Below are 17539 nucleotides of genomic sequence, written 5' to 3' on the forward strand. Positions count from 1 at the left end.
AAATTCACTGAAGAGAGATACACTCATAAACAATCCATTTGAATACTCTGTGATAGGACTATTATAAAAGTATGTAAAAAGATAGGACTAGTATAAAAGTATGTAAAACATTAAGGGATGATACAGAATTTCTGCATGAAATTGCTCAAGAAAAGCTTACTTACAGTGAAATTTGAGCTGGATCTTTAAAAATGAGCAGACATTTGCTAGGTGGATTGAAGTTTGCAGAGTCATTTTTTACCGGCAGAGAACATTGCATCTGATGAACCACAGAGGAATAAAAAAACGACAATTATGAAAAACTGAAAAGTTACTTTTTCAAATTATAGAGGGAAAAGCAGGGAGCAGTGGAGATGTGACTGAAGATGAGATGTGGGAATGAGGGCTTTTAAGCACTGAAAAGGTTTGAGCTTTCTCCTGTGGGTCACGGAGACCCATGGAAACCCTTTAAGCAAGTATATAACAAACCAAAGATCCGACCTTCTCTTTTCGGCATTGTTCATTTTACATTTTTATATTGAGGCATGTGGTTCTTTCCAAAGAGAGACAAGTCTTCTGTAAAAAGACATTTTATTAATTAAAATAGAGCCAAATTTTATATTCCTAAATAGTAACAGAGGATGAAAAAAATGAATGTTCAAAGGAAAGGCTAACCATATAATGGAGAGTGGGTTGGGCACACCCATGGACTGCCATCAACTGAAACAGTCATTGTTCCTATAATTTTACTTCTAAACATATTTTCAGAAGGGAAAAAGTCAAAATATTTTATGAGCAATTTAGATAATAAAATGGGCAGCTATTTAAACAACTCAGAGACCAGTGAACATTTTTGAAGTCATTTTCCAAAAAGAGTCTTTAGTGGTACTGCTCTATTTATAATTATTTCACGAATGGTATATTCCTTTAGGGGATTAGCTCAGAATTTTACAAACATCATGGCACACAAATGCTGTACTTTGGGTTTTTGTTTGAATTGAGTTGTGTGTGGTCCTACACACAACTGGGACCATTGGCAGCTAATCCTCCTGTCTCTGAGAGAACAGAATTCCCATTGTTGCAGATCTTCACTGGAAACAGCTGGGCTACCTTTCCTGGGCTAGCTGGCAGGATGGGCAGCTGCAGTCCCCAAATCACACAAATCACCAGCGAAGCTTATTTTGATTGCTGACTTCTGCTACCTCAAGATACTTACTTCACAACTTTTTTCTCTGTGTTGCAGTAGCTTCTTTCCATCCACTGCTTCATCCAGCAAAATGTTTGGGCTACGGGTCCTCTCTACTGTAAAGATTTAAGCCTTTCCCAACTCTGGAAAAAATTACTCTCAGATCTGTGGTCACATTTTGAAAGGGAGAAAATCCTTTGTATCTTCCAATTTTAGTTGAATTCATAGTTGCCCCTACAGTAGTTTTGGCATTTCAGCATACATTTCAGCAAATGCATACATTTCAGCAAATGCTGAAATTATATAGGATGAGTTTGGGACAGTTTGGGCGTAGGGGATTGTGTGTTTCCTTTGCTATGGAGGAAGATCTTCCATAAATGAACTTTCTTCTGTGAGATGAGAGAATTGCCTTTTTAGTATCAGCACAAGGCAGGAAGGGATGGAGAGAGAATATGGTCATGACAGGAGTTGATCCAAAATTGCTAAGGTAGTTTATACTCAACATGATGCTCTAAATCAACTCACTGATTGATTTGATGAGGAAACAGTATATTCATTCACCTATAATATGGCCCATATGTTACTAATATATCCATTATAAAAAGATCTGAACTTGAAAGAGTACAATTAGGAAACACTGTTTTTATTCTTTTCAGTGAATTCCCACAGGAAAAAAAAACCCTCTAGAATCTCTTCTCATCTATTAGATCTCCCAGGTTTTCATATACTTTCATGTATTAACAGCCTTTCACAGCATTAATTTTTATTTATGAAAAATTCTAGTACCATCTTAAATAAAAACTTCCATTTTACATCAAATTTGGAGTAGCTCAGGCCTGACTCCTTCCCATCTCAGTTATAGGGGATGGTACACCTTGAATGTACTTTTGCTCTTCTTTACCCACTTTCTCATTTCTCACAACTCATTCTTCTGATCTTGGTTTCCCAAGGGTGCTGAGATGGGCAGGGTGAGAAGGATTGGAGGGAGAGACAGCTCCACCTCCTTGTGTTCTTGGATTCTGACTGTTGCTTCCCTCTCCCCGGTGCATGTTACATACACTCCCTGTCTGGCCTCTTCTAGCTTCCCCCCTGCTTTCTCCTGCCTCCAGGTCTTTACACATATTCTGTTGGGGCTGCCCATACAGTCCAGGAGGCAGCCATTCCTCTCAGATTATATTCATTCAAGATGCTTTCTACCAGGCCATGGTCGGCAGTTCCTAACTGGCCCACAAGAAATGTTGCACATGTTTGCCTATCCTCTCCTTTCTAACCTTGTCACACTGACAAGCTTCAGTGTTCTCTAGGAAAGGCTATCCAAGCTAAAGGGACATGTTGTTCTTTGCTACTCTGCTGCAGCCTCTCAGCAGCTCTGGGCCTTTTGATTTTTGTAGTTCTGGATACATTCAGCCGAGGTAAGTTTTCCTTTTTGGCAGTTACCTTTCCCACTTCTTTGATTGTTTTCGTTCCACTTACTTCATCTGGCCACGGGAGCATAAGTATGTCAAAGAGGTTTTCCTCCAAATGATGTCTAAAGATTCTCTACAGGCCTCTAAGCATCAATCATGCCATGCCGGCCAGCAGGGAGATGTGATGTAAACAAAATGAGGCTGGTTTTGTGTCCTTGTTTCAAGCCTGGCAATGGGTACTTGTCATCATTGTTCTCAGCATTGCCCTTTAACCCTAATTCTGAGAAAACATTTATTGTCTCATTTAATATCTTGATAAATTAATAACAATCTAACATATTTTATCTATGTGTTTCATCTGTTGTAGTAGGCTGATAATAGCTTGCAAAGATCAGCCCAATGTCCTAAACCCTGGACACTGTCAATGTTACTTTACGTGGTAAAGTTTATAGACATATGAACTAATTTAAGGATATTGAGATGAGGAAAATATTTTGCATTATGCATTTGGGACAGAGATGCCATCACCTGTGTCTTTGTAAGAGAGAGGAAGAGAGATTATACACTGAGGAGCAGGCTAGGTTAAAATGGAGGCAAATATTGGAGTTACAAGGCCATAAGCCAAAGATAGCTAGCATACATCCCTGCCAGCTCCTCAGCAGAAGAGGTGAGGTATGGGCTCTCCCCTAGAATCTCCAAAGGGAGTGCATCCCTATTTTATTTCAGTCTTCTGGCTGCCGGTTCCTTTATTTTAACACTATATCTATCTCATCATCTTCAAAGTTACTGTGCTCATTTAAGCCCCCTAAATTATGGCAATAGCCTCCTGACTACTTGCCCTGATTCTATACTTGCCTCTTATTTGTCCCCAGCTGTCAGAATAATGGTTAACCTATGTGAGGATTTCCGCTTCTGGGAAAATGGAGAAGACTTAGTTTTTCCTATTGCTCCCACTAAGTACAACTAAAATTTCTGGATATTTTGTGTAAAACAAATGTAAGGAGACTCTTAAAAGTGGAGAGAAGAAGGGAAACTACCTAGAGATCTTGCAGGACCCAAGAAACAATATAGTGGTAACTTCCCTGTTTTCTTTCTGCCCCATATATTTGAGACTGCATCTTTGGAAGTAAGAAACCCAGAAACACCAACAGGAACATAAAAACAAACAGCGAAGTAAAACCTACTTTTTCAGGCCATTAGACCAGGGAAGGGGCAGACAACATTGAATCTACTCCAGCCAAACATCAAAATTAAAAATCTGTGGACCCAACCATACCCATGCCAGCCAAGGTCACATGGGGATACCAAGGTGGTATCAGAGAGAGAAGGCAAGCAGGGATACCAGAGTGGCATCAGAAGCCTAAGTGGAAAGCCAGGACTTTTATCCCTGCAATCAGTAATGAGCCCTCTACCCCCACCTTCCACATCATCATCCCCACACACATTCCATGATATCAGTGAGAACTATATGGGGACTGTGGACTTTTATCACCATCCAGTGGTGATAAAGCATCCTCCCCATTTCTCACTGGAATGCTGTCAGAAGAGGCCTAATGGAGAATCAGGGCATTCAATTCAGCAGTAATAAAATCATCCCCCTTTCCCAATACACATACAAACACAGTGTCGATGGAGAACTCTCAGAAAGTCAAAACTCCAACCCTTATCCAGCAGCAATGAGGATCCTCTCCCACCTCAAAGATCAATGGAGGCTGAATTTGGAAGCTGGACTTCCACTCCATCTGGCAGTAATGAAGCAGGGGCCTCCTTCACATACCATACTGGCTTCAGAGAGTACTAACACACAGATTTAAGTAATATCCAGAGTCTTATAATACCTAAAATGCCTAGGTTTCAATAGAAAATCAGTTGCTATACCAAGAACCAGGAAAATCTCAAACTGAATGAGAAAAGACAGCTAACAGATGCCACTGAGATAGGACAGATGTTAGAGTCATCTGACAAAGATTTTAAAGCACTCATCATACAAATGGTTAAATGAGCCATTGATAGCAGTCTTGAAGTAATTGAAAGTAAAGTAAGTAAGTTCCAGCCAAAACAAACACACAAACAAACAAACAAACAAAAAAGCAATAAAAACCTCAATGGATGGGCTCACAAGAGGAATGGATAGAAAGGAAAAGGGAATCAGTGAACTTGAAAGTAGAACAATAGAAATACCTTGATTTGAACAATAGAGAAAGAAATGAACAGAACCTCAGGGACATGTAACATTATGACCAAATATCTAACATTTGTGTCACTTTTATCATAGAAATAAAGGATATAACATATCAGGATGATAAAGTATTTAAAAAAATAACAGCTGAAATTTCCAAAATTTTGGAAAAATCATAGAAGCTAGGCAAATCCCAAACAAGATAAGCCAAATGGAATGCATGTCAAGAAACATTATAGTAAATCTTTGAAGACTTATCAAGAACAACAAAGCAGCCAGAGAGAAGCTAAATCCCACCTGTAGTAGAAAAATACTTAAAATGACTGTAGATATCTCATCAGAAACCATAGAATATAGAAAGCAGCGATACTATATTTTTTTAAGTGGTGAAAGAAAATTTTTAACCCAAAATTCTGTATCTAGTGAAAATATTCCTCAGGAATGAGGGGGAAATCAAGACATTATCATATAAAAGAAAATAAAGAGAATTTATTTCTAGCAGAGCTACTCTAAAAGTATGACTAAAAGATGTTCTCCAGACACTTAAAATGACAAAAGAAATCTGGGAAGATCGGGAAAGAAGGAAAAATACATACAGAGCAAAAATATGACTTAATGTAATGAATAAATAACTCATCTTGAGCTTCCCCATTTACGTTTGATGGCTGAAACAGTAATTATAACCATCTAATGTGTTTCTCAATGTGTACAGAGAAAATATTTATGACAAATATAAACAGGGAGGTGTATACAGGGAGGCAAGAATTCTATACTTGAACTAGTGAAACGTGTCACTAATAGACTTTGATAAGTTATGTACATATAGTATAGTAGAGCAACCACTTAAAAAGATTATGAGGAGATACACTCCAAAACACTGTATACACATCAAAATGGACTTCTAAAATGTGTTCATTAACCTATAGTAAGGAAAGAAAAACAGATAAATGAAAAACGGAACAAAATACAAAACCAAAGAAAATAAAAAGACAGAATTGAGCATTACTTTGAATTAAACGGTCTAAATATACTAAGTGAAAGACAGATTTGTAGAGTGAATTGAAAAATCCTGATGAAACTAGATGCTGTCTATAAGAAATTCACTTCAAATATATGCATAGTTGAAAGTAAAAGGCTGGAAAAAGTAAACCATTAAAACCTCAATGAAAAGGAAGCAAGAGTAGCTATATTAATGTCATATAAAGTTAATGTTAGAACAAACAGAGTCACTAGGGACAGAGGGGAAAATTACATGATGATAAAAGGATCAATCCAACAGAAGTCTATAACAATCCTAAAGTGTATGCACCAGACAACAGAGCTGAAAAATAATGTGAAGCACAAACTGATAGAACTGAAAAAAATGGACAAATTCACAATTATCGTTGGACCCTGAGAGAATATAGAAGAACCTAACACCACCATTAACCAACATGATGTAATCAATATTTATAGAGGACTCCAACCAAGAACAGCAGAACACACACATTCCTTTCAATTGTCCATGGAGTACATATTGAGATATACCGTATCCTGGGCCATAAAACAAACTTCAAAAAAGAGCCATAAAACAAACGTGGAAATAAATCATACAGAGTATGTGATCTGACCACCATGTAATCAATCTAAAAATTGATAACAGAAGATGAGGAAATTTTCTAAACCCTTGAAATTAAACACTTCTAGTTAATCCATGGATCAAAAAGGAAGTCTCAAGGGAAACTTAATATATTGAACATACATTTGTCCAAACTCATCTAATGTATAACATCAAGAGTGAACTGTAAGGTAAATTACGGACTTGGGAGTGACTGGGATGTGTCAATGCAGCTTTATTCATGGTAAAATTAGCACCATTTTTGTGTGTCATGTTGATAATGGCGGAGGTTATACAAGTTTGTGGGCTTGAGATATATGGGAAATCTTTGTACCTTCCTTTCAATTTTGTTGTAAACCTGAAACTGCCTCCCTCCAATAAAGTCTTTTTTTTTTAATTTTTATTTATATATGAAATTTATTGTCAAGTTGAAAAATATGGAACGCTTCACGAATTTGCGTGTCATCCTTGCGCAGGGGCCATGCTAATCTTCTCTGTATCGTTCCAATTTTAGTATATGTGCTGCCGAAGCGAGCACCCCAATAAAGTCTTTAAAGAATATATTGAACAGAATAAAAATAAAAATACAATATATCAAAATCTGTGGGATGCCGCTAAAATAGTGCCGAGAGGGAAATTTATAGCATTAAATGCTTACAATAGAAAAAGAGACAAAGTCCCAAACAATAATTTTACCTCCCCAGAAACTAGAAAAGAAGAGCAAAATAAAGTCAACACCAGCAGAAGGAAGAATGAAGAACAGAAATTAATGAAATTGAAATCAAAAAAGAAAAGAGAGAGAGAGAGAGAGAGAAAATCAATCAATCAAAAAGCTGGCTCATTGAAAAGAGTGCTACCATTGATAGAATACTATGAAGATGAATAGAGGGGGGCGCCTGGGTGGCGCAGTCGGTTAAGCGTCCGGCTTCAGCCAGGTCACGATCTCGCGGTCCGTGAGTTCGAGCCCCACTTCGGGCTCTGGGCTGATGGCTCAGAGCCTGGAGCCTGTTTCCGATTCTGTGTCTCCCTCTCTCTCTGCCCCTCCCCCGTTCATGCTCTGTCTCTCTCTGTCCCAAAAATAAAAAATAAAAACGTTGAAAAAAAATTTAGATGAATAGAGGAAAAAAGAGAATGCATAATTACTCATCTCAGGAATGAAATAGGGGGTATCATTACGGACACACTGCAGACAATAAAGGATAAGTGAATACTCTGAATAACTCTACCTGCATAAATTGGATAACTTAGATTAAATGAACCAATTCCTCAAAAAGTATAAACTACCACAACTCATCTACTATGAAATGAGTAGTTTGAATAGCCCTGTAATTATTGAAAAAATTGAATTTACATGTGAAAATCAGCCAAAATATAAATCTTCATGCCCAGGTAGTTCCATGAGAATTCTACTTAATATTTTAACAACACACCATTCTGGTCAAAATCCTCCTTGATGTCCCATTTCACTCAGAGTAATAGCTACATTCTTTCTGTGACCCTCAAGGGTCCACACGATAAGCCCCATTACCTCTGTGAACTCACCCCCTACCACTCTCCTTTTTGTTCCTGCACATCTAAGTACACATCTAATCAATTTGGCCTCCTTGTTCTACAAGCACAGGCACACAAAAGCCACTCTCAGCGCGAGGGATGATGTACTACACCGCGTGCTATGGTTCATATCAATAGTAGTCAGTACGGGCTGTCATAACAAAATGTCACAGAAGGGGTGGCTTAAGAAACAAATTTATTTCTCAGTTTGGAGGCTGGGGAGTCCACAATCAAGGTGCCAGTTGACGTGGTTTCTGGTAAGAGCTCTGTTCCTGGCTTGCAGATGACCACCTCCTCTCTGTGCCCTGCACTGCAGAGAGAGAACAAGTAAACTTTCTGTTCTATCTTCGTATATAGGCGCTGATTTAATGGGACCAGAGCCTCACACTCATAACTCTGTCTAATTTACTCTCAAAGGCCTCATTTGCAAACACTGTTACATTGGGGTTTTGGACTTCAGCAGTTGAATTTGTGGGGGTCAAAATTTCAGTCCATAATAATATCCATATAATTATTTCTTCACATTTAGGTCTTGACTCAAATGTCACCTTCTCAGGCCTTGCCACATAATTTTTCAGTACCCACCCCTCTCTGAACACTTTATATTTCCCTTGTATGCTTAACTTTTTCTTTTATACTTGTCACACCTTATATACCTATCCTCACTGCCTAGAAGAGCCACTAGCATATAGTAGGCACTCAATAAAAATGTGTTAAATAGGGGCATCTGGGTGGGTCTGTCAGTTAGGCAGCCAACTCTTGATTTTGGCTCAGGTTATGATCTCACGGTTCATGGGTTTGAGCCTGCTTGGGATTCTCTCCCTCCTCCCCTGCTGTTGCTAGCTCATTCTCAAAATAAATAAATAAACTGTTAAAAAATGTGTTAAATAAATAGGGGGCACCTAAGCGTCCGACTTTGGCTCAGGTCATGATGTCGTGGTTTGTGAATTTGAGCCCCACATGAGACTCTGTGCTGACAGCGTGGGGCCTACTTGGAATTCTCTGTCTTCCTCTCTCTCTCTGCCCCTCTCCCTCTTGTTCTCTCTCTTTCAAAAATAAATAAATAAACATTTAAAAAACAAATGTTAAAAATGTGTTAAATAAATGAACACCATCAATAAACATATTTCCAGATTCATCACTTAATGAGCCTAATTATAAAATTTTGGAATAGTACAAAGTTGATAAGTAGTTAAATTTAGATTTTAAAAATTATAAACAGTTTCTGAAAACTCTATGAAATTCTAGAATGTATGAGAATCTATTTCTACCATATTCTGCTGCCCTGACTAGTTTTTTCTTTTTTTTTTTTTTTTGTCTTCAGCTTCATCACTTTAGTTTCATTTTCATCTTGTAATACATTTTATTTTTCTTATTGTATTTAATTATCATTTTCTACTCTATTATAGAGTCCTTACACACTGTTTAGTCACCTTAACACTTGTTAACATTTTGAACCTTTGATTAAGAACACAGAGTAGAAGTCTGTTTTTAATTGAATATTCAGGGATATAACTTATGAATATATTGTGTTCTTATTAAGTTCAAAATAGATGAATTATGTTTGAAGTTTTAAAAATTATAGAATAGATAAGTATAATTTAAGGTAATTAATTTTAAAACGTTAAGTTCATGGGATTCTTATATCATCGACCTATCAATTACCAGAGCCAACATTTAAAATTAAAAAGTATTTTTTTCTTTTTCTAACTCAAAAGATAATTTTAATTTAAGATTATCACTGGAAATATATACCTAGACATATTAACATATGGGAAGATCTCCTTATGTGGTATAGAATTAAACTTACATCAAAACAATAACTATAATTTTTCTAGACCTGTGTGAAGCCTAGATTAAATCAACTGAAATGATTGTATGATGTCTTTATGTTGGGAGCATGGAATCTACCAGTTTAGTGGACACTGTATCCTGATGATTCGTACATTTACATCATCTTTAAACCATGTTTGTGGAATTTATAACTGTCAAAATTATCTGTAATTTTCTTATTTAGACTCATGTACTAACACAGTTTGAAAGCTGCCAATTTTGCACATTATTAAACAGCATGTGTGTCAAACTCTGATTTTTATTTTCCTGATTATTTCTACTTTGGGAATTCCATTATAACAGTCAATCATCAGTCATTCGGGGTCTATTTTAAACTGCATATGGTATCAGCTATAATTAGTATTTGGAAAGAATCATAAAATAGTTCCACAGGGCTTTTTTTCTTTTTTATGGATTTTCTGAATATATTTTACTGGTAGCCAGAAAGGCAAATTAATTTTATTGAACTTCCTTTTATGTTATTGAGTATTTAGTGTTAACACTTTGATATTGCAACAGTTCATAATTTTTGCATATTCTAATGTTATTCTATTTCTGTATTTAGAACGATGTAACTACATAATATAAATTATATATCACAATATATAACAGATGAATGTGAACTTCTATTAAATACAACTGTGCTGGGCGCCTGGGTGGCTCAGTCGGTTGAGCATCCGACTTCCACTCGGGTCATGATCTCGTGGTTCGTCAGTTTGAGCCCCGCGTGAGCTGTCAGCACAGAGCCTGGAGCCTGCTTCAGATTCTGTGTCCCCCTCTCTCTCTGCCCCACCCCTGCTTGTGCTCTGTCTCTCTCTGTCTTTCAAAAATGAATAAACATAAAACAATTTTAAAAAAAATACAACTGTGCATACTCTATAAAGGCACTGCAGTCTACTTTCATGGTACCAGGATGCCAAACTTTGTTCACCTGCATTTAAGGGAGGCTGTTTTTACTCCCAGCTCTTGCGTAAAGCATAGGATTTAGGCCTGAATCAAGCAGCATAATTTCATGGTTTTGACCACAGTGATTGACTTAGGGAAGGCAATATGACTTAAATGAAAAACAGTATTTTCTTCAATACCTGGGGAGAAAAGGTTTCCTTTTTTTATTGAATATGAATGGAGAGGAATGCGGCTCCACCCACAGAGTGGCTTGCAGTCATTTTGTGATCATGGGGTTACGTTGAGAATGGTACCCACACTGAGCTAAGAGATCAGAGAGGTGAGGCTTGGACACATCATTTGAGTTTTTGGTCAAGTTGAACCCAAATCTGAATTATTCAGATGCATAAGATGTCACATTCCCTTTCTTTTTTAATTTGACAACTCTTGGTGTTATTGTATATTTACAACCAAAAGATTTATACAATTACACACTGGATTGAACACGCCGGATTCACCGGTTCTCCGTCCTGGCAGTTCATTAAAATCACCTATGAGCTTTTTAAACAATAATCATGCTCAAGTCCCACTCAATCCAATTAAACCAGAATTCTCGGGGTTACGTTTTGGGCATGAGTGTTTTGTATTTTGTTTCGTTTGTTTTTTAAAGGCTCCTTCTGGGGGCACCTGGGTGGCTCAGTCAGTTAAGCGGCCGACTTCGGTTCAGGTCATGATCTCACAGTTGGTGAATTAGAGCCCTGTGTTGGGCTCTGTGCTGACAGCTCAGAGCCTGGAGCCTGCTTCACATTCTGTGTCTCCCTCTCTCTCTGCCCCTCCCCCACTTATACTCTGACTCTCTTTCTCTCAAAATAAGTAAACTTAAAAAAAAACAAAAACAAACATTAAAAGCTCCTCGGGTAAATCTAATATGTAATGGGGATTCAGAAGCACTGATTTCGGTAGAAATTATGGGTCTGTAAATCCAGGAAAAAAAAAGAATTGGAAGCAAGACATTACTGTTTCAAAACTGAGAAGGGATAAAGGAAATATGAGTTAGTTTTATTTTAATAGAAGGGGAGTTAAGAAACCATAAATTATAATTTTTACCTAGTCAAGTGATAAATGCTTAGCTTTTATTGAGGCAATAATTTCTAAGATAGACTCCTGAAAAGCTGTATGTGAAAGATGATTAAAATGAGACATACATCTTTATTCTTTTTATTTTGTAATACCCTATCATACCAAATATGCTCCAATCTTTCATCTTTTATAATGGCTTTGCTTTCAAATTTCAGGGAATATTTTTAATACAGAGAACCTTTATATTTTGATAAATCTGTTCATAATGTCTGTGTCTTTATGATCAAGAAGAGATATTCTCAAAGTTATAACTTAATTTAAATGTAAGTTTAGTCAGCGTGCTCCATTATTACGTTGGTAAATTGCATTATTGTGTATCCATGCTCTTTGTTGTATAACCTCCCATTTGTCTTAGTAAAAGTGGAGTGTACTTTTCTGCTCCTTCACTTTAGGCTCAGCCACGTGTTTTGCTTTAGCCAATGGGATGTGAGTAGTTATGCAACTGGGGCCTTTAAAAGCCCTTGTACAGGGGCACCTGGTGGGTGAGTCGGCTAAGTGACCAACTCTGGCTCAGGTCCTGAACTCAAGGCGTGTGGGTTGGAGTTCTGGCTCTGTGCTCACAACTCAGAGCCTGGAGCCTACTCTTTCCTAATCTGTGTCTCCCTTCTGCCCCTCCCCTGTCACACTGTGTCTCTGTCTGTCTCTCAAAACAAAACAAAACAAAACACAAAAAACAACAAAAAAACACCTTGTACAATAGGCCATGTTCTCTCTTGTACTCCTGTTACCTTGAGGAGTAGCAGGTATGAGGAAGAGGACAAGAGACAGATTCACAGTGACAAGAACTGCCTCATTACTGCAGCCTGAAACAGAGATTCTCTGCTGAGGATTGGGCAAACCCCAGCTGATAGACTCTCAGATCTGAGAGACTAAATGATCAATGAGTCATCGATATTTGTAGGGGGCTCATTATACAGAATTATTATGGCAATAGCTATAAATTTAGGCTGCCGAGCAAATCTTTCCCAAACTCATCTTTTATTTCGGTTATAAGAAGCAGCAATATTTAATTACACACTTAAGGTAAAACAAAATGACTATTCTTTGGGGAACGTTTGGCTTAAATAATATCTACAATATTCCTTAAGGCAAATACTTGATTTGGAGGAGAGACACCGAGATCAGTGTTTTTTCTATTGGTATTTCTATGTTGAAATATACAGAAAATACGGAAAAAGGCAACTAAAAACAAGCCTGATGATTGCATAATTTTGTAAAGGAAATAACAGTTTTGGGGCCTTTATTCTAGGATTTTTCACTGATAATTACTCACCAATACTTTTGAGTGTATTCAGTTTTTTATGTTTCCAAATATAAAACCATAATTTTTCACAAAGCAGTAAGATGCTTAATTTAAATTATCTCATACGCTTTTTAGTTTGAATAGTAATTGTTGAGTTTGAGAGTTTTAGAAAACGAATTGTAATCATGATAATTATTATAAATAAGTGTCACAAAGTTGTAATTTATGGTTTGGAAGAGAATGCCCAAATTGCAAATGTGTTTCATAAGTTGTTCACTTTTTGTTGCATCACTAAGAAGGTGACGTTTTTAACTTAGCTTAATATTATTTCTGAGATAAAAAAGGTTATTGCATACTTTATACAAAAATCACAAAATGATGACATTTCAGTGGAAAATATAAGAGGATATGAATTCTGAGAATTAGCATAAAAAGTAGTTTATCACATCATTGTCCACATTCCAAAAATACATGGAGGACACAGTGAAGTGAATCATCTCATTTCAAACATATTGTTTCCATTTGTATATAGCAGTTCTCCAATCTGAAAAAAACCAAAAAAACAAAAAAACACTTTTATTAGGAATTGAGTCAGAAATAAAGTCATAGGTTTTCAATACCAGATTTTTGAAATCAATTTTATAAAAACATAAAAGAGATTCTATTGAAACACAAATGAAGAAGTATCTTCTTCTACTTCATAGAAGTATCATAGTTTGTGCATTTAAAGGCATAATTTTTTTAAAAAAGCCTTACAAATTTGAAAAACAAACCCTAGCATTGGACATGAAGATGTAGAAATACTTTATCTAATATGTAGTAATGTTTCTTAATGTGTCTCTCTCTTACAAAACTTAAAAACACTTTTGTATCTAACTAAAGGATTTGTTGGTTTCTTGGAAAGATTCTAGGCAGAGCTTTTCACAGAGAAGAAAAATATTTTGATGAAGTGCATAAAACTAGGTCCTGGATTTTCAGCAAATTAAAAAGAGGAAATTTAAAGATAAAGCCAATATTAACCATTGCATCTGATATAATTCTTGAAACATGTTTTACTATCAATCCCCACCCTTGCTAATCACAGCCATCCCTGTATCTCAGTGCAGACTAATAGGAGACACAGTGCGATGTTTCTGGAAGCCTGCCATTTTGGTTAAGTCTGAGATGGCAATATTGAACAGAACAAATTTGTTCTGTTTCAAATAAAGCAAACTTCGAGAGCTTAGTGTTTGGGAGTACTAGTTCAAGGTCATACTTATAGAATTCCATTCATTGGTGGGTATGTGCTATGTGGAATAGTACATATACATTAAGGCCAATTTTTCCTTTTTTTTTTTTTTTTCTTCAAGTAGAGGCATGAGTGAGAAGTCAATTTCCATAATAGAAATTATTTATATGATAGACACATAAAAAACACGTGTTAGACTTCCCTCCCGCTGCCAGCTAAGTTTCAGTCACTCACTCACTACACCCAAGTGAAGAATAAGCAGTGAAAAAATAGCTTGTATCAGAAAATGTAAGGTGTTTTTTTAATCAGATATCTGATTTATCCCCAACAACTGTCTCACTTTTTGTAGGTTAAGAGGGTTTTTTCCTTAAGAGCATCATAACTTTTTTTCATTAAATTAATTTATATGTTGCTTACTATAAACTGGATAAATTATTCTCTCATTCTTTTCTGAAACAATTTATGTAATACTGATAGAAATATGTTAGCGTGCAAATACATTATATAATCAACCTCTTGAGTTTTGCTGCATTTCAGTGTTGGCGGAATAAATCTCTTAGACTCTCTACATGTTAATGTCCTATATCAAAATGAATTTTGTTATAGGAGATTCAAACTAAAAATACCTAATTTAATGTCTTTACATAAGTCTTCATTGAAAAGTGAACTTTAATAAGTTTTTTGTTTGTTTGTTTTTAATTTATTTTGCAAAAGAGAGAGAGAGAACCCACACACAAGCATGAGAGGGGCAGAGAGAGAGGGAAAGAGAGAATCCCAGTCTTCACACTTGGCGTGGAGCCCAACATGGGATTCAGTCTCACAGCCCATGAGATCATCACCTAATCATAAACCAACAGTTGGACGCTAAATGACTGAGCCACCCAGGCGCAAGTGACCAATGGGTCACTTAACTGACTGAGCCATCCTGGTGCCCCTGTGCTCTTTTCTTAATACTAATTAGATTTACTGGAAAAGCCTTTCACCTTTTCATTACTAGAAAAGCAAAATATCAGAACAGCTAAAAAAAATTATCCAGGCAATATAAGGTTTCTTAATAGTCAAATATATTAATCCTCTGATACTTCTAAACTTCAATTTTTCTTTCATTCCTCCTTTTTTTATGTAGGAAAATATCTTACAATTTTTAAAGATTAATCTAAAGCATCCTTTTCTGTCTAAAGTTTGTATTTGCTGTGTAGGTAAATTTACCAATAACATTCCTTATGCCTACAATGTCTTTCTTGCATACTTCTATTAAAGTAAGCCTTATTCTTGTGCTTTACATGCCTTTCTCCCCATACCTGGACAGTAGGATATTTAAATATTTCTCTACAGATCCTAGCAAACAAAATAGCAGGTACTGTTCAAATAATTAACAAATGACAGCACAAGTACATGGGAATGATTAGTCAAGGCAGCTTCTTCATCAGACAGACAGGGGCCATGTTGAGCTTCTATGAACCCACTGATGTGGAGATATGAAAATTGACTTAATATCTCCATAATGAAGCTGCTAGGTAATATATATTTGACAATAGCAAAGAGAACAATTCATGATAAAACGTAAAATGTGTTTATTTTATCACTTAGATAGATGTTTTGTGTAAGTAAGCCTATGGGGAGCATAACTGACAGATCTTGTGTAGTAGGAGCTAGGGATGTACTTAAGTGCATCTGCTAAGCACTGCTATGCAGTACTTAAGTGCACGACTACAATTTTCCCCCCTTTATCACCAGTACTTCTTTAGTGCCTCAACATCCTCCTTTTTAATTCCTCTGTAAAAGAACTGCTCTAATTGCAGAATAGTTTGCAGGCACAGAAATCCCCTCAGATTATTTCCTGTTTCCGTTAGTAATGCTCTAACTGATCCACGGTAGCTACCTCCTGGGGTTTCAGTAGAACGCTAAACCAGTAGTTCCAAACACTAAACTGTGGTTAACTGGTCATTTTTTAACTAGCAATAAGATTAATGTCTCCAACTGATAGACCTAAAGACAGAGCTCAATGATTAGAAAATGTTTCAAAGGCAAAAATAGCAAATTTCATATATGTATTTTAATATGCAGTTTACATTTATATATGTATACATCAAAATACTTAATATGAGTTACTGTAATAAATGTGACATATTACATATCATACATTATTTATTTTTGTGTTCTATAAATTGACTCTCATAATTGCAGACATGTACTTCTTGGCTTTTTAAAAATTTCAGTTAAGACATGGTCACACTTTCATACTTCTTCATGGCATTCTTTAATATACCAGGATGACGTGATTTAGTTCATATTAATTTTTTTTTTTCTAGATGGATTCCTACTGTGCTTTCTCAGCAGCTTCCTTATGCTTCATTACCCAAACAATTCTGCAGAATTGGTACGTAGGCAATAAAGTCAATTGGTCTTGAAATGGTTCTAGTACATTCTTCCCCCCCCCCCCGCCCCCCCCCCCCCACTTCCCTAGGATAGAAGATTGATAATCACTACTAAAGCTTCCAGGCAAAAGTAAAGACAGTCTTTTAGGAAAAAAAAATATCCTATTTCAAGCTCAGTGATTCTTAAAATATATGAATGGATAGCATACACACACAGACAGACATATACTCACACACAAATATCATATGATCACTTTCTCAAAAATCTTTCAAAGAATAATAACAAAAAGCAACATAAAAAAAAAAAGATCGCTAAGCAATTTTTGACTGGCCTAGCCAGAACATTATAAATGGAATATTATCAACCACATATACTATGTTTATATTGTATCAGTATAGTGTAATTTAATCTATCCCAAATAATGGAGGCTTGTATTTTAAAAGATACATATTTTGAGGTATGAGGAATGTTTCCAACATAAAAATAGAAGTCATTATACATGTTTTTTAAAACTAAAACTATTGGGGCGCCTGGGTGGCGCAGTCGGTTAAGCGTCCGACTTCAGCCAGGTCACGATCTGGCGGTCCGTGAGTTCGAGCCCCGCGTCGGGCTCTGGGCTGATGGCTCAGAGCCTGGAGCCTGTTTCCGATTCGGTGTCTCCCTCTCTCTCTGCCCCTCCCCCGTTCATGCTCTGTCTCTCTCTGTCCCAAAAATAAATAAAACGTTGAAAAAAAAATTTAAAACTAAAACTATGCATGTTTTTGGGTATGGATTCATGAACAAATAATTGCATAGTATGTTACTGAATATTGTCTTCATTCAAGTATATGTAATATTTGCATTTATTTTTCTCTTCTGTGGGTGACACTTCATTACTAGAAGCCTGTGCCTTTTTATTCCTTGCCTCATAATTCAGATTCCTAGCACATAATA

General features: G+C 36.4%; 1 non-coding gene across 1 annotated transcript; it reads right to left on the reverse strand.

Moving 5' to 3' along the window:
- Positions 1-6778: 6778 nt before the first annotated feature.
- On the reverse strand, positions 6779-6885 carry LOC121029040 (U6 spliceosomal RNA). Its single transcript, XR_005789548.1, has one exon. It is a non-coding gene; the product is annotated as a U6 spliceosomal RNA (small nuclear RNA).
- Positions 6886-17539: the final 10654 nt, after the last annotated feature.

This window comes from Herpailurus yagouaroundi, unplaced genomic scaffold (genome assembly GCF_014898765.1).
Source record: "Herpailurus yagouaroundi ecotype Mexico unplaced genomic scaffold, PumYag 100, whole genome shotgun sequence".
NCBI classification, from domain to species: domain Eukaryota; kingdom Metazoa; phylum Chordata; class Mammalia; order Carnivora; family Felidae; genus Herpailurus; species Herpailurus yagouaroundi.